We start from the raw sequence: 21815 nt of genomic DNA, 5'->3' as shown, positions 1-21815 counted from the left end.
GTGTGTGTGTGTGTGTGTATTTTAAATCATTTTTTTCTCTTTTTTTGTCTTATACCATCAAGGCTCATGCTTTTATATATAAATATAAATGCGTGAATGCAATTTGAGAGTAAATTTGAGAGTGTATATTTCCAAAGAATAAGGATATTCTCTTAAATACAGTAGCTATAGACTTTACTATATTTAATATTGCTACAATAATTTTATCATCTACCATCCATATTCTAATTTTGTCAATTGACCCAATAATATCCTTCCTATCCCCCCTTTCCCCTGAAGTACATGATCCAATTTAGGAACTCATTGTCATGTCTCTAGTCTTCTTTAATCTGGAACATTTCCACAGCCTATTTTTGCCTTTTATGACATTGACATTTTGAAGAATACAGTCCCTTTTAAAAAAAGAGAATGTTTCTCATTTGGGGTGTGTCCAGTGGCTCCTCAAGTTTCCATTCATGTATGCATTCCAGGCCAGAAGTGATGTGTGTCCTTCTCCAGAGGCACACAATGTACACTTGCTCCTCAATGTTGGTATTAATTTTGATTACCTGGTTAAGGTGTTCTCCAATTTATCCCTATAATGTTCCCCCCACTACATTTGCAACTAATAAGCTATCCGGGGAGACCATGCAAATATTCTTCTTCTCATGAAAATTCCCCCTGAGATTGGGCATCTATTGCTGACTCATGCCTAATCCAAAGTTTAGTATGATGGCTGCAAAATGATGATTTCCTACATTCACCACTTCCTCCACATTTATCCGTCAACACTCAGCATTCTATAAGCAAGAGTCCTTTTTCCTCCCCACTGATTTTTATAATCTATTTATTATTTGTTTGTGCTTATTAACTCTGTGTTTTCAATGGTCTATAATTCATTACTGTCCTTAATTATTTTAGTATTTAAATTATCCCAGATTAGGATTATGGGAGCATCGTCCAGAAGTCTCCAGTGTCCCTGTGATACCCCCACTTTAAAAAAGCATTTTCTTACTTTCTGGCATAACAAGATATTCCATATTCATCTTGTATCCACCCTCCCCTAGCCTTGAAATCAACCATTTCTTTAAGGAGCCCTGGTTTCTTTTAGTGGGGAAAGGTTAATACCTTTAAAAGACCTCTGGGCACTAGTATGATAGGAGGGTAATTTTTGATGGAGTTAAACTGGATTTAGAATGCCTTTCACTCCAAATTTTATTTGAGCTATGGCCAATATGGCATCTATCTACTTTTACAAAAGACAAATGACTAATTTTCTGCTTTACGCCGAAAATTATCCATAAATTCAAGTGACTGTATCAGAATGAGGTACATATTTGAGGGCATCATCTAGATAATTAAACCCCCAAATCTGTTCTTAAGGATAAAAATTTCATTTTTTTCTCTCTAGAATCTTTTATTATTAGCAGTTGTAGTGAAAAATGTTATATAATTAATAAATTTGCTATATTCTAAGAATACAAACTATATTACTGAGTGCAGATAAGATTTTGACTGCATTCTTTATTGGTAGTTTAGAAATACTCAGGGGTTTGGCTATAAACTCCTATAATTTCACTCCATGTTGAAATTATTTGCTTGTCTTTATGCTGTTTGTCTGGAAAATTCTGAGATTCAGTGCATTTGGTGTGTTATGAAAAAAGAATTGAAAAAAACCTTAAGGTCCAACACTAATGGGAATGTAACAGTTCAGAATTAGAATGTAAAAAAATTGGGACCATAAGAATCAAATCAGGACTGAGTGTATGCCTGAGGGATGTGTCATGAAATTGGTTATAGGGACACCATGCCACAACCTTGTTATCAGTGATACAGTGGTATTGAATGGAATGTGTAATAGAATCTCCCATTTCTGAAGAGCAGTTATACAATGTAGCTGAGAGCAGTTGAATGTGTGTGTGTGTGTGTGTGTGTATCTGCCTATGTCAGGGAGCTGTGAAAGAGGGAAGGAATTTGCCAATGTTCCCTGTGTTTCTGTGTGGATGAAGTGGATTGCCGTGTTTTCTCTTGTAATCTTCTGCTTTCTACCTGTAATGGGGATAGTATGTGGAAATCTATCACTATGCTTTTCTTTTTCATTCAGAGGAACTAATTTGCTTCAGCATGTGTTAAGATTGTTACAGAAGCAACGTTTTAACTTTTGATATCCAAAATAGTATTTCTGAGTCTACCATAAGCCCAAAGCCAGGGATTGGAGAGTTAGAAATGAGCTTTTAAAGTTTCTTTAGCTTCCATAAACATATCTGTGATTTGACTAGATCACAAAGTTTTATTTTAAGCTATGGGGCAGAGAGAATCAGAATATGACGTCAGAGAAATTCCTGCTGTAGGAAAAGTGGAGAGCCTCTACCTCATGGCCCAGGAGTCACAGCAGGTGAAGGGAGAGGGAGGGAGGATAAACAGGAGGTGAGGCACAAGCATCGTGGCTCCCCGGCCCTGGGGTGAAATCTCACAGAAGAGTCATTAGCTAAGTTGAGGGGAAAGCCAAAGGCAGAAGGACTTTTATCTTGCTTACTGTTTGGAACTTTGGTAGGGAGACTGGAGGGCAGGGCAACCCCTTAATAACATGGGGCTGTCATCACAGAGTAAAAGCAGCACAGTTGGGCAGAGGGAGCTAGAGTCAGCACTTTGGGTCCCTGCTTGCCATAAGGGGAAAGTAGATGGTCACTCGCTCTGCTGATAGCCAGGGCCTTGCTTCCAGGGGTCATCAATGTAAGTTACAACCTCTCCAGGCATATCTTAGAAAAAGTCGTGCTAAGGGACCAGGGAGCATGACAGGTTGGTGGCTTTACAGCAGAAATCAGCAAAGATACAAAGGACCCATGCAGACCCAAATCTGCTTCCTTAAACTGCATATCTGCCTCTCCATGAGCCATCACTATGGATACCTGAAAGACTGAACATTTACCCCCAAAAGACAGAGTCAGTTGCTAAGAGTTGCTATTTGAGCTGTAAGAGATTGAGACACCATTAAATGACAAGTTGAAAGCATTTCTCTGCAATTCCCCCATGGTAACCTAGTATGATAGAGGTTTGAGAGAAAGGTTCAGTCATAGAAAATGAAAATGCTACATTTTCTTTGCTTGAGTAGAAGTGTATGATTTTAGATTTCGTTACATACTCTTTGGCAGAGGGAGGGCAGAGATCATTCCACAATCCTGGCAGGCAGGTTTTCTTACTGGGAACCCCCCTGCCTCCATTTGCTCTTATAGCTGTTCCCACTAATTTTGAAAGCCTGAAGATTGGACTGCTATGCCTGTTGCCCACACTGTGTTATGAGGCTCCGCAGAGAGTCCCATGTATATATTTTGAGTTTTCCTGGGTAAGTTGTCCATAGTATTCAGTTATGTGTGAAATAGATTTGGTCCCAAACCGTTTGAACTCAGGAGAATTAACTGTAATTGGTTCTAGGAGATAAAATATGTTTCCCCAGGAGTTGATGGTTTTGAAAGGGTAGTTTTTCTTCTGGGCGAGATAGACATGAATCATCAAATAGGTGTACAATGCAGTATCTTTGTTTCTGACCACAGAATCCAGATGTAAAGCTCTGACTAGTGGTTCCAGGTTTCTGGTCAGTCTCACTGGGTTAATAATAATTACTAACATTTGGCTGGAGCTTTCAAGTTTTCACAGTGCCTTCATGTGCATTTGTCACATTAGATGGTGCCGCTGGTAGTGCATGATTTGTGTCTTCACTTACCCACACACCCTGCCATGGTGTTTTGTCTCTTTCTAAGAATTTCTTCACAAAGTTGATTCAGTTACTCAAAGCTGTTTTAGAATAAGACAAAAATGAATGAGTAGAGAGACCCTTGGCCTTTCCTGCTCTAGAAGATCTAATTTCCCTGTCTGTGGTTATAGAAGATAAGCTTTGATTGGTCCTAGGACATGTTTTTCCTCTAGCTTGACCTGATGTCATTTTTCAAAAACAAGCAGTTAAGCCTGCTTTGTTCAGCTTACTTTTTCAAATTGCCGGTAAGGATTTCTTTGAAAGCCTTGTGATCCATAGATGTTCTATAAAGGGCTGAATCTTAGATGCTGGGCTTTACTTCCATAGGTGGCTAAAAATGATCAGAATTGGAAGGAGTCACAGTAATAAAATCTATTTTTAGAAGTACATTAGCATGTGGTTTTGCAAACTCACATTTCATTCCTGTAAAAACCAGCAAGCGCTGTCATAAAAATACTGTCGAGATTTACTGCTTCTTCATGAGACCTGGGACTAAGCCAGAGGGACACCAGGCACCCTAAGCCTACTTATAACTGCTGCCTCTGAAACCCTACTCTGTAATGTGGTAAGTGTTTTAAAAAATTCAACTAAATGGCTACCACATGGTGGAAAATTAGCAATCTGGGACTGAAACTTTTGTGTGGTATTAAATCCACATATGGAAAAAATTAAATCTCATCCTCAATGCCCTCCATGTGTTCAGTTGTATTAAATGAAATGCTTAAAAAGTGTGACATTACTTAACTTTTATAAGGTTTGTCACATCTAGTAAAATTATTACTGTTCTTTTGAAAAGTTTCATACAGGTGCCTTCTGAGCTCACGTCAGTCTGGCTGTCCTATAATATACATATAATTTGTTACTGGATATAGCACAAGGCAATCAACAGAACTCCAACCAGGGCAACTTAATATAGCACAGAAATGCAGTAACTGGCAATAGGCAATGCTGTGGTAGGTTGGTCCATAATAATCTTCTTTTCTACAGAAAGGATTTTATAAAACATAAAGGGTGAAGTATTTACCATAAATTGTTTTAAGAAAATTTGACCCTTTAAAATAAATGACTCCAAGTATTTTACATTTTCATAGATTTAAACAGTAGTGCCATGTGACATTCTTAGTCTGCATTTGCTAATGTGCCTAGCTTGCTCAGTAAATGTCATAATCATATTGATACTGCTGATAAAAAGGATTTTCCAGGAAATTTGTCGGCTTAACTCCATTTACTCTGGTGCAAGAAGATATTTCCTGAGCTTAAGGGCTAGTTGCTCCATTTACTAGAGACTGGCTTGTGTGTTGGATGCTTAGAACCCAGATGTTCCTGGGAACCTTGATCTCTGTTTCAACAGGTGTGGTTTACAGCCCATCAGCGTCAGGATCACCTGAAGGATTTGTTAAACATGTGAGATCTGGGCTTAATTCTAGATCTACCGCATCTGCATGCATATCAAACTCTCCAGGTGATTCTTATTCATTGTAAAGTTTGAGAGACTGACAGTCCAAAGCCCTTTTGTTGTAGAGAGAAAACCAAGGCTGAGAAGTTTATCAAATGTCCCAACTGTATACAGCTGGTGTATGCAGCGTGCAATGATACGTTATTATCCAGTAATCCCTGGAGGTTTTCAGATGTGCAAATGAGGTCTATACAGAATTGGTTTCATGGGATAAGGTGAACTGTAAAGGTGTATTGACTCACCTACTGTAATGGCAGTCCATGTCAGAGGGAGCCACTTCAGAGCATTCAGTCTCAGCCTGGTGGACAGCAAACAGGGAAACTGTGCTGAGACTTGATATCCAGAGGCCTCAAGCTCTCCATACAATTTATGCAGTGTCCTTACATTTCTTACATTTAGATTCCAGTCCTGGAGAGTTTTTTTTTAATTATATTTTTAAAACCATGGGCCAAAAGAGTTTAACCCGCTCAGATCTGTAATAGATCAAACTCCCAGACAGTTTAAAAGGTGTACTTGGTTTCAAACGGAGCATAGCAAAATTTATCAAACCCAGTTCTTCCCTGTAAAGCACAGGACTGAAGTCCGTTTTATGGCTTCATATGGTGAAACAACGTCTGCTGGGCGGAAGCTCCAGGTTCTGGTTAAATGATCTTACGTCAAGAGAAATACCTGGGCTCAAGTTGCACCTTGAGAAAAGCAGGAAAGAGTCAATGACTATGTCTAAAGAAAAACAAATGAGCTGTTTTCAAGGAGAATTTTGAGTTTCTCAGGCACGATTATTCCTACCACCCCATGTTGCTGCTATTCTCAGTGACAATGTTACTGTGGCTTATGTTACAATACCTTTGGCTGCCTGGGTCTAGATTTCCCATGAAGCAGCAGACTGCTCAAGGCAGCTGGCATATGATCAAATGCTCAAAGAGCCGCTAAAAATGTAACTACCTGTAAATGTCAGTGTTTTTCAAATAAGTGTTTTTTTTCTTTGGTTCCAAATTTTGTGCGGTACATTAATGTCACTCAGGAGTGGGCATGATGGTATCTGATGAGAGCACTCCTGCAGTTACTTGTTTTCTGTTTCCGTAGGGCTTCTTCACAAAGCAGTGGCAAAAGCCCAGGAACTGTGTAGTTTCACCACATAAGTGCCTCCTTTTTTGTTGTTGTCCAGAATATTCCTTCCTCTTGGGTCGCCTGTGAGGAGACTGTTAACTTCTCATGCTTAACTGCCTTTGAAGTTCCAACAGAATCACCAGAGTTGGGAGACAATCCTTTTCTTCCTAACAATGGTTCAGGCTGAGTTTTGTGGTTCAAAAATATTGTTTGTCATTTTTTGCCACTATTGACAAAAAATGAGCATTTACCCACCAGTAGCCAAGAGTCAACAGTTTTCAAAGAGATTAGTGAAATGCATGATTCCTTTGTTTACTTATATTTCTGGTTGAGAGTGCAGATGGATAACTCTTGGATTTTGGAGTCAACGGTACTTTCTAATGAACTCTGTGGTTCCAGTTGTCAGGAATAGGAGAGCCAACAACCCAGTTTTGAATGTGACAGTTGGCCTTTGATTGCTTTGAGTCAGTGAAGGTGAGATTATGGGGTTTGGGTCCAGGTGGAATGGGCTGTGGCTTCCTTCCCCACAGCAGGGATCTGGCGTGACTGGGTCTTGGCTTTCACTTGCCAGGGCAGTGTATGTATTGACGGAGGGGAGCTGTTGTATTAGGTGAAGCTTCACTCCATGGCAGGGCTGCCTTCTGCCTGGCTGAGGGCCCCAGGGAAAGTCTCTGTGCCATCTGGCTCCAGTGAGGGCTGAAGAAGGGAGTGCTTCTGCTGCATGAAACGCTAAGTCCATAGTCCAGATGAGATCTGCAAGGACCCTTGACAGTTTGTGACACTTGAATGGAAGGGAAGTGAAAAAAACACAGACCTGCTCCTCCACTGGTTTGGAGAACAGTAGTTAGGAGAACAATAAAATATTTCAGAAGTGATTTTATACGACAAGATTAAGATGGATCTCTTGTTGATTAATTAATACAGTCAAAGTCACTTGATATGTAAAGTGTATGTGCTTGTGTGTGTGTATATCTGTCTATATACATATATATATTTATGCATATAAATAAATGTTATGCACATATATTATTTTAACTTAAAAACACACACACATATATTCGTTTGCCAATTTTTGGATACAGGTCCAAGACCTTTTCTTTAATTGTTGTTTGGCTGATTGGAATCCTTATTGTCTTTCTTCTGGAAAGCACCACCACAAGTCATTTTCCATTTCTGTAAAATGGAGTGAGAACTTGAAGGTACTTGCAGAGCAACCTGAAGGCAGATTCCTTATGGAGCTTTACCTAATTTGATGACTATTTTAAAAAGGTGACTGATCTCTACTGAGCTATTCCAAAGCAATCACCTTCATTTTTTATAGAAACAATAATTCTCTTTTTGTACTCTTTACCAATTTCAATAATAGTTCCTTAATTTAGGTAGCTAAAAATGCAACTAGTATAAAGGGTTTGGGTACAAACTCAACTGACTCATGATAACCAAACAGCTCCTGTGATGGGAGGAGAAGGGAGCTGGCACACTAGTGTTCTGTAGCCAGAGTGGCATTGCTTAGCATGTTTTGCAGAGGAAATGGAGAGCATTGGTTAATGGAGGGGGTTGGATTAAAGAAAAGTCATTTGAAAGGGGTTCTGTTGTATTTAAGAGGAGGAAGCTGGTGTCTTTCACCTCTCTCTGTGATGGACCCACAACTTAGAAAAGTGGTGAGCTAGGGACCTTTCTTAGGGATATATAGACATGATTCTAATTAGAACTGTAAACCCTGAGTGCATAAGCTGTTGTAACTTCTTTGATAGACATAAGCTTGGCCAGGTAGGAGAGCAGTAGGGTGTGGACTGGGTCAGGCTTCCATTCTTGCACCTTACTTGTCCAAGTCTTACTGGGAAAGTAGATTATAGAATGCCTTTGCCCTCCATATATGAAAAAAATTGAGACTTGACAGCCACATTAAAAAAGGATTTTAGTTGAAGAACAGAGCTGAAGAACAACATCTGGTTTTGGTGAAGTCTGGCCTTTGTGCCCAGTTTTACAGCTAAGTTGACTGAAGTACCACAGGTCATGACTCATCTAGGGTCAGCTCATTGGTCAATAGCTCAGTTGCTATCTGATCCCTAAACTCTTGTAACTTTCAGTCCCATATTTTAACTATTAAGCCACGTGGCCTGCTACAGAATATGCCACAAAATGCCCCAGATGTGCACTGAGAGAAATCCTTCTATGACCCAGCTAGCATCAAGTCCCCTCAGGACTTTCTGGTTATTAAATATTCTTGGAGACCTCTCCTCCAGTATAAGCGCATTAACCTGAATGTTATGAGGATTTCCCCACATGACAGTGTTATAAGATTTTCTTATGAGGTCACTTCCTAGGAAGGCAGGGATTTAAAAGCTGCCACAACGGGCAGTGAAGCAAGCAACATGTGGTTTTGCTTTCTGTCTGTCATTTTAAGCAATAAAGAATTTATATAGATAAGATTTCTAAGACAGCTGATGTAGCTTTTTTATTTGTTTATAGGCTTTGGTTTCACCTTGAAAACATCCTCTCTGAACATCAGAAGTGCATTTCATCCCTGAACAGTATATTAACTTCCAACATTTCTGACTTCCAGTCATGAGGATTTTAAAACCAGTTGCATATAGCACTGAGGCTTTTCACTTTTAATGGTGCATTCAGAAGGCCAGCTTTCCCCATTTTCTATGCTATCTTCATCCCATTAACTACTATCATCTCTGATAGAAACCACCCCTTCTTGAAAAAAAGAACCAAATACTAAGTTTCTTCTTGCCTCTTAATGAAAGTATTCAGATCATGTAGGTAAACCATACTAAGACAGAATATGTTGACTCCTGGTGTATATTTTCCCCCAAACCATCACTCTAACCAGTCTTTTACTTCCATTAAGGTTGGCTGGTGTCTTTTAGCTTGGTCCCAAACAGTGAGACACAATACAGGGCATTTCTTCAGAAATGTCATGGAACTTCTTTGGGACATTCTATTGTTATATAAAAAAAGTTCCCACCTAATTAATTTTTTCAACAAATTTTATGAACATGCTGGGACTTTTTTGAAAACATAGATTCACTTCCCCACACCTTCCAACTCTGTACATGATTGTCTGAAACAAATTTGTCTGAGTTTATTCGACAAAAGACTGCCTAAACCAAACTCTGTTTGGTGGAAACAAACTTCTTTGCTTTCCACATACATTTGCTAACGCTGTGTAGTTTGGTATTTTGTTTCTCTAGAACACACTGCCAATCTTGTGTAACCAGTAATTAGCAGCTGCAGGTCAAGTGACACACAGAGACAAGGAACATGGCAGGAGGGATGCAGGAAACCAGGCTGTAGGATGAAATGGGCCACCCCACTAGGAGACCTCAGAACTAACAGCTCAACAACATCCTTGCTGATGTGCTTCCCTTTTCCCAAGGTGGTTCTGAGAAAAGTCAGGATGCCGCAAACAGCCTCCGTTTCCAAATCTCACACAGGATTATTCAAGGAGAACTGGTAGAGCCAAGGTGTGTTTGAGACAATATCTATGAACTTTTTCTGTCACTGCTCCATTCTGAGGCTTTGGAAAACCACTTCAGTTTCTGTTTATGTCTTGTCCTATGGGTTATATTCTGGAAAAACATGACATAAGCTGAAATGACAGAAGTCGAATCTAAGTTTTTCATAGAAATGGTGTAAGATGAAATTATGCCCATTTTAATAAAAAATACCACATTTACTCCTATCTTCCTCTTTCCCATTCTTCATTCTTTCCTTAAGAAGTATTGAGGATCTGTTATATGCAAGGCATGGAATACAGTGGGAAACAAGACATCACGTGTCTTATTTTAAGTCATATAGTATAAATCTTTAAATAGTGTATATAAATTAAACAAATCAACTCAGTCATTATATAAATAATATATATATAATATATACAATTATAATTTAAATAATTATATTTAATTAAGTAGTTAATCAAAGTATATAATAAAAGTTCTTTTTACTCTCTATCAGTCCTACCTTATTTTGATGATAATTGTTAGTATGGTAAAAGAACACTTCCAAACACTAGCCCAAATTAATCTTCAAAGCATGTTTTTTGAATTGAATGATGGCCGTGGGATTCAGGACTTATTTGGAGGGCTTTTTTTTTTTTTTTTCTTTTTGCGGTACGCGGGCCTCTCACTGTTGTGGCCTCTCCCGTTGCGGAGCAGAGGCTCCTGGAGGGTTTTAAAATAAAAATATCATTTATTATTTTCCTGACTACAGAGTATTATTTCATTGTAGAAAAATCGGAAAATTCTAGAAAGCATGAGTGAGAAAATAAAAATCATTAATAATTCTGTTATCCAGAGCTAGCTAACACTATTGGGATTTCAAAATATTTCTTCTGGCCTTTGTATATGTGTGTTTGTGTATACGCAAAGAAAAAAAATGAAATGTTGTTATATATATTTATATAAAAGAAACTTGAGATCACATGGTCTATATTGATTTTAAACTTGTTTTTAAAATTTAATATATCAGAAGCATTTCCTTTGGTTAATAAAGTTTTATAAAATATGATTTTTAATGGACTGCAGAATATGGCATCATGTGAATATATACATAAACTGGAGGCTATTTAAAAATTTTAACTAGTATAAATAACTCTGATTATCTTTTTTAAAAATTCATTTTCTAGATGATTTTAAAAATTTTATTGACGTATAGTTGATTTACAACGTTTCTGGTGCAAAACAAAGAAGTATCCTTATATATAAACCTTTGTGTATATCTTTGATCATTTCTTAGATAAATTCCTAGATGAAGAATTACTGAAGTTACTGAACCAAAAGAGATGATTACTTTTTAAGTTTCCTAATTTATCTCCACTGTATTTCAATTAGCAATGGATGAGAATAATTGCATCCTATATATATTTTAATGTTGTATATAAAATTTTTAAATTATTGCCTTTTGGAAATATTTACACAGAAACTGTATTCAGATTATGGAAATGTCAATAGACATGGTCTGAGAAGATGAATCTTGGAATATTCTTCAGTTAAGTTTACATAAGTGTTATTCACTTTATTAGTTGCGGTGTACAGTTAACACAAACTAACCAAACCAGCTAAGTCATTGAGTCATAGAGACTGACTCTGAAAACCTTAAAGATTATGTAGGCCAATCTACCAAAATGGGACTGTAATATTTCTTACAGAGGGTTATTTGGTTTCTGATTGAACACTTCCAGGGACTAGGAGTTCACAATTTCACCAGGTAACCCTCATATTTAGTCTTCCTTTATGTAGATTAGGCTTGTGTGTGCTTATCTGCCTTTGGGTCCTTGGAGGTGATCCAAACAGACTTCATAGCCAATGAAACATATTGTTGGTTTACATTTCCCAGAAGTTGTGTGTGGTACATATTATCTTCATCCCATGTTTAAAAATTTACAATGAATTAGGGACAGTTCTAAAAGAACCCAGCAAAATAATGGCACTAGATATAGGTCAGTTTCAAGTTACCTAATTATGGTGTTGTACATGACTATATTGGACTCCGTGCCTCTACCTCCTAGAATGATGAATTTGCTATTAAGGGGAGTGTCTTAGACCATATACATTCCCTGAAATATAACCCTGCAATAGGGACACTGGGGATTGTATCATGGAAAGCTTCCTGGTATGTAGAATTCTCAGAAGAAACACTGTATTTGTGGGGTTGGCCAACATGATGCCTTCTTATTTATTATTTAGTGTTACCATGATAATAGTAACATTTATATAGTACTTTTTATTTAAAAATTATTGTACACACATTATTTTCTTCTTTAAATTCCCAAATAATACTGTGAGATAAGTATAATAATTATGTTATTGCTATTATTATTAGGTCTAACTATATTTTCTCCACTTTATGGATAAAGTCAATGTTTGCCAAAAGTCACAGTTAACTTGAACTGAAATCAGCGCTGAAATTCAGGAACAGAACTTCTGATTCCACATCTTGTGCTCTCTTCACCTCTTAATTTAATATAGTGCTTAGATGGTTCATTGTTTCTTAATGCTTGTTGATCTTCATGATTCTACTATCAGGTAAACACCTAAGAGTTCTCTATGGATCTCAGGATTTCTTTAATCCAAGGATTGCATTCAAAGCACCCTGTGGACTTGGGTCAGTCTTTTTTTTTTTTTTTTAGAGAAGAAATTTGCACTTGTATACCATGTCCACATGGCCAAAACCATTTTTTTTTCAGAGTAGTACAAATTTTATCAGCAAGAGTGAATAAAGATCAAAATCTCTCTTGTTGTATTCGATTGTCTGCCACACCTATCAGAGAGGAAGTAAAAACAGGAGAAGCCTGTGACTGGCAAGTGATGAGTGTCTGCTGATACTGGGCACCTTCACTGTTGAAGAAGAGAGGGTCAAGTTTGAGAGGGCAAAGATTACCCCTTTTGAGTCCAGTTAGTATTTATTTATATCCATCTGCTGTACATTTACAAACATTGGCATCTAGAGGGTGGAAGAAAGAGAGAATATAGACTTCCCGAGCCAGGTACGACCTTTAGCTCCTTGAATGAGAAATGCAGGAGTGAAGATAAAGGTCATGTTGGAAGTGAAGTATCAAGACTTTCATTAGTCCATGAATCAGAATTTTGTTTCAATCTAACTCTTCATGCTGGCACCCAAGGGTGTAGTAAAACAGAGTTCTAATCAAAACAGCATAATGAAATATAATCTAAAAAGGAATAGGTTTATAGGTGAGCCTTCAAAACAGACAGGTGTTTTGTTATTTTAATAATAAAATTGTCTAACTGAAAAGCTTCTTTTGTAGGTCAACATGATCTGTGAGAGGCATTTTTCAGAGCTTCAAGGAGTCCCATAGTTAGTAAGGCACTTAAAGGTCACATAAATAGAATGCAAATGGGGCTTGGAAAATCTTTCAAGTTAGAAGCAGTGTAGGGCAGAGCTAATATTGACTTTCTTAGGCATCAATATACATTTTTTTTCCTATGGGGATGAATTGACTGAACTCAATGAATTTGTTGATTCATTTAATCAGTAAATATTTATTAAGTGCCAGCTATGTATCAAGAACATTATTAGATCTTATACCTTACCTAGTTATCTTGTACCTTACCTAGTACTGCCACAAGTGGAAAAGAACAGTCAGGAAGTAAAATGGTAATTGTGAACTGAAACAAAATTGCATCATATGATTGCACTAAGCTATTTGCACAATCCCATGTTCTCAGGCCCATTGCCTCCCAGAAAATGTTTCAGCTAGCTTTTAACTGTGAAGGTTTAAGTCCCTAATTCAAGAATTATAAAGAAATTAGAGATTTAGATTCCATATTTCTGAATTTTTGTCTGTGTTACTCAGCTTTTGAAAGCAAAGAACTATCAGCAGTCATAGTCGCTGCATCAGTGGAAATGGTCTTATGGAACTGGTGTTTTTATTATTTTAAAATCCTATGACACTAACATTTATAAGATAAACAGCTTTCATAGATTAAAAATATATTAAATGCAGACAATTTAAAAAACTGACAATAGCATATATTTATTTATGCAAATTTATTTTATATCCTAAAGTTTGATTCTAAACCTTTGTCGCATTCAGAGTCTAGGGTTTCTCCTGAATCATTTTTAGTGTCTGCAGTGGTGTGTAATATCATGATGACACATGGCTTCCTGTAACCCACATTCCTGCTCTGGACCTCCTTAGCACTTGGAGAGTTACTGGCTACTATACCTTTGAGACACATTGAAGAATACTATGTCTAAATATGTTGTTTCACTTTTTCCTTATTTGATTCATAAATCTCTGAAAGGTAAACAACTTGACACTTCTGATAGGTAGATGTTTGGAGCCTGAGAGAAGATCTTTCATGGATTCACAATAACCTTTCCTAGCTCAGAAAACTCTGCCATCTTTTCCAAGAGATTTGGCTACATTCATATAGGCAATAAGAAACTGTAACACTAGTTACAGCAGTAACTTGCAAATGGCAAATTTCTTTTGACATAGATCACAAAATTAATCTTTATTTCAGAAATGTTAAAATATGAAAAACATATGATCTTAGAATCAAGGAAATAGAACAGTTAAAACAGAGGTGGCCATGTTGCTTCCTAGGAACTTGACTGGCTGGGCAAAAGAGCTGGTAAATTTAGTCGGCCCCTGCATGATGTCTGATAACCTTTTAGCTACGTTGATTCCTCTGAGGGTGAATGTGTATGTTTTGTGGTTGACTTCTTTGATATATTCCATTTTGATTTCAAAATACCACAAGCCAAGAGTGACTAAACTAGTTTATCAGTTGTTCACAAAAACACAGAAACCAAATGTGGATCTAGAAAGAATCAGATGTTTAAAAAATTATATTTTTCTGCTAACATTAATATTAAAAGATAGCGCTGAAACAAAACCAAAACACAATTCCTTCTCTTTCTAGGAAAAAATTCAACACTCAGAAGTTTAGAAAAATACAATGTTTATTAAATAAAAAGTGTATTTAATTCTTTTACAGCCAATGATATCCTTGCAAAAGATATATACAACTACCAAAATAAAAAGAAATAGAATCAACAGGTCTTATTTCTGATACTTAGTAGAAATAGTGTGTACATGGAACCCAATGTGGCTGGCTGGTTCTTTAGCAATGGCTAATTATCAGTGTCAAGGAGGAATTTATATATATACACAATTTGTATTGTTTTCATTCTAAAACTTACAGAAAATTTACAAGCATAATGCAAAGAACCTTTTTCCTGATCCTTTTGAGAGCAAATTACTGATATAATGCCTGATCACTTTTGAATACTGCATAGTATATTTCCTATAAATAAGAACATTTTATATATGTCCTCAACATAACTATCAAAATCAGAAAATAACACTGATGCATTACTACCATATAATTTGAAGACACCATTCAAGTTTGTTAATTATCCCAATATTATTATTTATAGCAAAAGGATCCAGTTCAGAATCTTATGCTTACTTGTCATATATTTTTTGTTTCCTTCAGTCTGAAAAAGTTTCTCATTCTTTCCTTGACCTTTATCATCCTGACACTTTTGAAGATTACAGGCCAGTTATGTTGTAGAATGCCCATCAATGTGGATTTATCTGATATTTCCCCATGATTACATTTAAGGTATGCATCTTTGGCAGAAATATCAGACAAGTGATACTGTTCTTTTCATTGCATCATATCAGATGGTACATTTCAATTTGTCCCATTACTGATAACGTTTAGTTTGATCTCTTGATTATGATTGTATCTAGCAGTCTTCACTAAGGTTACTCATTTTTCCTTCATAAATAACAAGTACTTTGTGGGGAGGTACTTTGGGACTTTCAAATTATCATGTTCCTAATCAAACTTCAGTCAATGTATTTATATGTCAGGATGGATTAATGGTTTACTATTTTATTCAGTTGATTATCATCTGTTACTCTCATTTATTTTATGTTCACTTTTTCTTCACTTTTGCTAGTGGGAGCCCCTTTAAGTTGGCTTTTTGTCTTTTAACACATCTCTGTGTGAATGCCGTTTTCACTCCCCTTGGGAGCTGACACCTACCTTGGGTTTCCCTCCTGTCCCACCTCTTGAATACCCTCCTTCCTCCTGCTCAGACTCTGGCACCCTGCTCTGTGCTACTTCAGCTCCATCCCAACCGTACTTGTCAGTGGCAGAGACTTATTTCTTTCTTTCTTTTTTCTTTTTTTTTTTTTTTTGCGGTACGCGGGCTTCTCACTGTTGTGTTCTCTCCCGTTGTGGAGCACAGGCTCAGGACGCGCAGGCTCAGCGGCCATGGCTCACGGGCCCAGCCGCTTCGCGGCATGTGGGATCTTCCCGGACCGGGGCACGAACCCATGTCCCCTGCATCGGCAGCCGGACTCTCAACCACTGCGCCACCAGGGAAGCCCGAGACTCCTTTCTTGCTCAGCCTCACCTAATGGCTTTACGACTGAATTATTCAGGAAGGGAAGAGTAAGATGAACTTTTGTTCTTAGTCTTGTCCTTCAGTTCCTCTTTTAGATCTTCATTAATTCATGAAAAAATGTATTTTGAGCAACAGTGCATTGCTGGGTACTGTCTTGGTCTAGTACAGATAAAGATGAGTCACATAGTTGTCCTGTTTGGGGAGCACAAAATCTAGCAGGGAAGCTGAAACATGAGTACAACCATCTGAAATCCATAGAGCTAGTGCTCTAATAGAGGCATGAGAGAAGAGACACAAAAGGGCCATTCTGCCCACAGTCATGAGGAGACTTCAGAGAAGATGTCACACTCAAGCTAGTCAAGGACATTCTATGCTAGATTGAGACACTATAGATTGAGGCATGGGGGCCTGAATATCTTTGGGGAATAATAACTGGTCTAGCATATTTGGGATCTGGGAGAAAATGGAGGGAAATAAAACCATAAATATATATTAAGATAAAAGCAGAAAAATTGGGGCCAGAGTAGAAGGACTTTGAATGTCATATTAAAGTTTAAACTTTGCATAGTAGATGAGATTTGTATTTTAGAAAGATAACTGTGGAAGCAGTGTGGAGAAGAAACTGAAATTACATGAGGGACCAATTTTGGAGGATATTATCCAACCTTTCCTCTTACCTAAGCAAGAGGCCCAGGTATGGTCTACACTTAAGGGCCTCCAGAGACAGGGAAGATGGGGGAATTCTGTGCCTCTAGGTTTGAGGCAAAGACAGTGGTATGCTGGTAACTTAGCTCTCCAAAAAATAAAAAGTGCAGATTTGCAGCATTTGCTGAATTTCTGAGGTGTAAATAAATATGCCCACTTTCAAGCTACTAGCGTCTCATGACTGAATAGAGTTTGGAAAAGATTAGCACAATCTGCTCTCCCCAGCCAGTGCAAGCCAGCTCTAGCACAGTAATGGAAGGTGAAGAGGCTTCCTCTAAGGGGAAGTGAAGCTAGAGTGATTGTCTTATTTTGTTTGGGCTGCTATAACAAAATACTATATAGACTGAGTGGTTTAAACAGCCTTTATTTCTCATGGTTCTGGAGGCTGGGAAGTCCAAGATCAAGATGCCAGCAGATCCAGAGTGTGGCAAAGGTCTGCTTCCTGGTTCATAGACGGTTCTCTTCTTGCTGTGTCCTCATGTGGCAGAAGGGGCAAGGGATCTTTCAGAGGTCTCTAAGGGCATTCATCTCATTCATGAGGGCTCTACCCTCATGATCTAATCAGCTCCCAAAGACCCTACCTCCTAATACAATGACATTGGGGTTTAGGGTTTTGACATATGAATTTTGGGGAGATCTATTTAGTCCTTTGCAATGATATTATAGGAAATGGTCAAAGCTATGATTTTTATGGAATGAGTCAAAGACCTCTCTGCACCAGAAGTAGCTGAGGCCATCAAGCAACTGATGACATAGGGAAACCTGACCCAAGGAGGAGCAGGACAGAAACCTGGTTCTGATTGCTTAGAGAAGAGATGGCATGAATGACAAGGTGTACCCTTGAGGGAGGGTTTCCTGAGAGCAGGTTGACAAAAATCAGGAGCAGGTGGTGTGGCCCTAGAGGTATTTAGAGCTGCTACACTGATCAAGGATAGAACCCTTGTTAGCAGCTGCTCCTGGGACAGGTTCAGATCCACCAGAAAGCTAAGCACTCAGAGGCTCCCCACTGGTCTGCTGAGCTGTTGATCACCTAAGGCCCAAAGTGTGTGTGTGTGTGTGTGTGTGTGTGTGTGTGTGTGTTTAACACTTAAACTTGTGTTTAACACTTATACTTGCTCCTCTGCCATATACTTCTGAAATAAGGAAGAGCTACCAGTTTGAATTTGGGGTAACAGCAAATCATGATGGGTAAAACTGAGCCCCTATTGTCTATAGACACTGTTCTAAATACTTTACATGGATTACCTCTTTCACTCATGTTATAGATGAGGAAATTTAAACACAAAGAGATTAAGTAACTTGTTAAAGTCACGTAGCTGGTAAAAGTATAGCAGCACCCTGATTCCAGAGCCCACATTCTATAGAATACCCACTCTGCCATACTGGGAAGAGGGAAAAATGCAGGGAGAACAAAATATTGGTATCCACAGATATAATCCACCTGCATAAATTAGGTCAGTTCAAAACCTGGCATATGATAGATGTGCAATAAATGTTTTTTAAATAAATAAATGAAAACCTCTCTCACACCACTTAATCTTTTGAGAATGAGTGTTTTACAGTATTATACTTCTGTCTTGCTTTTTAACTTTGGTTATTTTAGAATTAATATGGTCTTTGAGCATTGTATTTTCCCAAATACACCAGAATTTGAGATACACCAGAAGAATGTGTATATCTTCATTTTTGAAACACTGTGCCAAGTATACTCCTGGACCATGGAGCTTTTCTTTATCAATAGATTTAATTAATTCAATTATTCATTTAGAATAGCTCTTCCTCTGTTGACTTATTCTGCCCTGAAGAATTCCTTATGAGGCTGGCCTGGCTATTACCATGGAGGGTTTCATGAGGTGACAGTCAGTGCTCTGAAAGTCTGCCTAGATCTATGTGCAGTGTCGGTATACCCTGCCTGACACAAGCGCTCTGGGATCTGTCTTTACCTTCCTCTGAGCTTATTGTATCCAGAAAGTGCTTTTCAGGAGAAGTCAAGAATGCATTGTTCCATCTCTATGATGAGAGACAGATCTCCAACTAAAAAAAGAAAACCTTTGCATTTTGAAAGACTAAATAGGTTGGCACTTAAAAGGGAATTCCATCTGGTTAATTTAGGGTGCTGAGAAAAAGATACAGCATAAGAATGCCATCTGGCAGTGGGCCCACAACATTTTCAACTGGTTGTGAATTGGAGAGATTTTCATCACGTTGGGGACTTTGCTTTTCATTATTGTGTCCTTCTGACCTGGGAGAATAAGTGAGGATACACAGATTGGTCCTGGTATCATGACTACACTCATGAACATGATCAATGCCAGTTGTATCAGAACCAGAGATGGCCTCATGCTTGCTGACATATTTGAAGTAAAAAAGAAAAAAACCAAAACTGAACAAAAATTTTAAAATATTTCCCCTAAAAGGTCTTTTTATTTTTTGATCCTTGCCTTCTAATTTTTCTTTCCTTTTGTATCTAAGAAGATATTCTGAAAATATGAAGAGATTTTAGGTAAAAGAAAACTTAAGAAAGTTGTTAATTTCTGGCCTTATTTTTTTTTCCCCAGTGACTTGGCACACAAAAAATTTATATGAATCCTCTGTGGGACTGAGCAACTTTCCAGGGCAGCTGTCATCTGTGTGATGATTCAGCACTTCAGACTGCTTTAATCTTGTTGTCTATGAAGTCCATATAAGACCTCCAGGTTCTTGGATGAAGAGAAAGAGAATCTAAGGGTTGTGTAGAGGCTTTTCATGGCTTTAGCCTGAAAGGGACACATATCACTTCTCCCATTTCATTGGCTAGAAGTTTTCATGTGGCTGTGTGTAACAGGGATCTTGGAAGTATAGTCTTCCATGTGCCCAGAAAGAAGAGAACTAGACGTTGGTGAACACGAATCATGACTGCCATAGCCATGTTGTTCAATCAAGCTCGCTAGACATCAGCAGAATCCAAATGGCATGTGGTCCAAATGAATATATTAAACTCCTAAGTTTGCTGCCACCTGTAAAAGCTAACAAAGTGAAACTCCTCCCATTGTGAAGTCCATTTCTTGTTTCTGTGAAGCATTTGAGGTTCCCAAGATGCATTTTCCCTCCCACAGAAATTTTTTCTTTCGCATTTTTCTCTTATTCTATTGTTTCAGCCAGAGGAATGTTGCTCAAGTCCTTGGATACTCTAGATTCCTTTAGCAGCAGCTGTAGCCTCAAGAACTGATGTACTCATCAACACTTACAGATTTGAATTACTTCAGCCTGAATCTTCCATGCACTATTGTCAGGGCATTTAGAGTTGTGTGATGCAGTTGGCCTCAATAGCGCTAGTGCACATTTTCTGTGCTCCCCAGCCTGGGTGTAGGACTGAGCTTTTCCCCTTACACCCTTAAGGTGACTGGCTACTTAGTGTCCAAAAGGAAATGACAAATTTAGGGATGATTGGGGCAGGTGTTTGTATCCAAGATTTGTTTATTCCATTTCTAACACTCTTCATGGCTTTGTATAAATCCAAATTTCTGTCTGGTATAATTTTCTTTCTTTCCAGAGAACTCTTTTTAATATTCTTGTAGTGTAGATCTGTTGGCATGAATTCTCTCAGTTTTTGTTTGTCTGAGATAGTTTTTATTTCTCCTTCATTTTTTTAAACATCTTTATTGGAGTATAATTGCTTTACAATGGTGTGTTAGTTTCTGCTTTATAATAAAGTGAATCAGTTATACATATACATATGTTCCCATATCTCTTCCCTCTTGCATCTCCCTCCCTCCCACCCTCCCTATCCTACCCCTCTAGGTGGTCACAAAGCACCGAGCTGATCTCCCTGTGCTATGCGGCTGCTTCCCACTAGCTATTTATTTTACGTTTGGTAGTGTGTATATGTCCATGCCACTCTCTCACTTTGTCACAGCTTACCCTTCCCCCAAAAAACTACAAATAGAACTACCATGTGGCCCAGCAATCCCACTACTGGGCATATACCCTGAGAAAACCATAATTCAAAAAGAGTCATGTACCAAAATGTTCATTGCAGCTCTATTTACAATAGCCCGGAGATGGAAGCAACCTAAGTGTCCATCATCAGATGAATGGATAAAGAAGATGTGGCACATATATACAATGGACTATTACTCAGCCATAAAAGGAAACGAAATTGAGTTATTTGTAGTGAGGTGGATGGACCTAGAGTCTGTCATACAGAGTGAAGTAAGTCTCCTTCATTTTTTGAAAAATGTCTTTAGAGGGAATACAGCACTCAGTTGACAGCTTTTTCTCTTAGCACTTTCAAGATATCACTCCATTGTATTCTGTGTTGCATGTTTTGTGATGAGAAGTCTACTGTAATCTTTTCTTACTGTAAAGGGTCTGGGATTTTACTCTATTCGCAAGCTAAAAACTTAGTCTTTCCAGGTTCATAGAAGCTGGCAGAAGATATGAGACTTTCGAGTGAGAAACAAAGAACTTTTTTACTCATGGCACAGAAAACAGCATGAGCACCAGCATATTTGCATCTGTTCCCCTTGCTCTCATGTCCTAAAAGGGTGATGCAAATGATCCCAGATGCACTGCATTATAGGAGAGGAACCCTAAACTTAGGGGACCCAAATCTTTTCTAATAAGCAGTAAACATAGCTGCCTTTTATTCTGGAGAGAGACACTGTATCTTCTAAGACTATAAGCAAACCTGCTTTTTGCTCTGGAAAGAGGCACCATTTCTATCTCATAAGGCTGTTTTATACACAATCTTGTATGGGTAGTCTGGAACAATGGGCAATTAGTGCCTCACTTTGCAAGATATTCAGAAACACATGTGACCCATGGAAAGTTGTCTCCCTACGGAAATGTGTCTCTTTTTTTTTTCTGGCTGCCTTCAGAATTTCCTATTTGTGTTTTGTTTGCAGCAGTTTGAATGTGAGGTGCCAGGTATGTATGTGT

Source organism: Leucopleurus acutus (assembly GCF_964270905.1).
Source record: "Leucopleurus acutus genome assembly, chromosome: 21".
NCBI classification, from domain to species: domain Eukaryota; kingdom Metazoa; phylum Chordata; class Mammalia; order Artiodactyla; family Delphinidae; genus Leucopleurus; species Leucopleurus acutus.
This window is presented reverse-complemented; position numbering follows the sequence as displayed.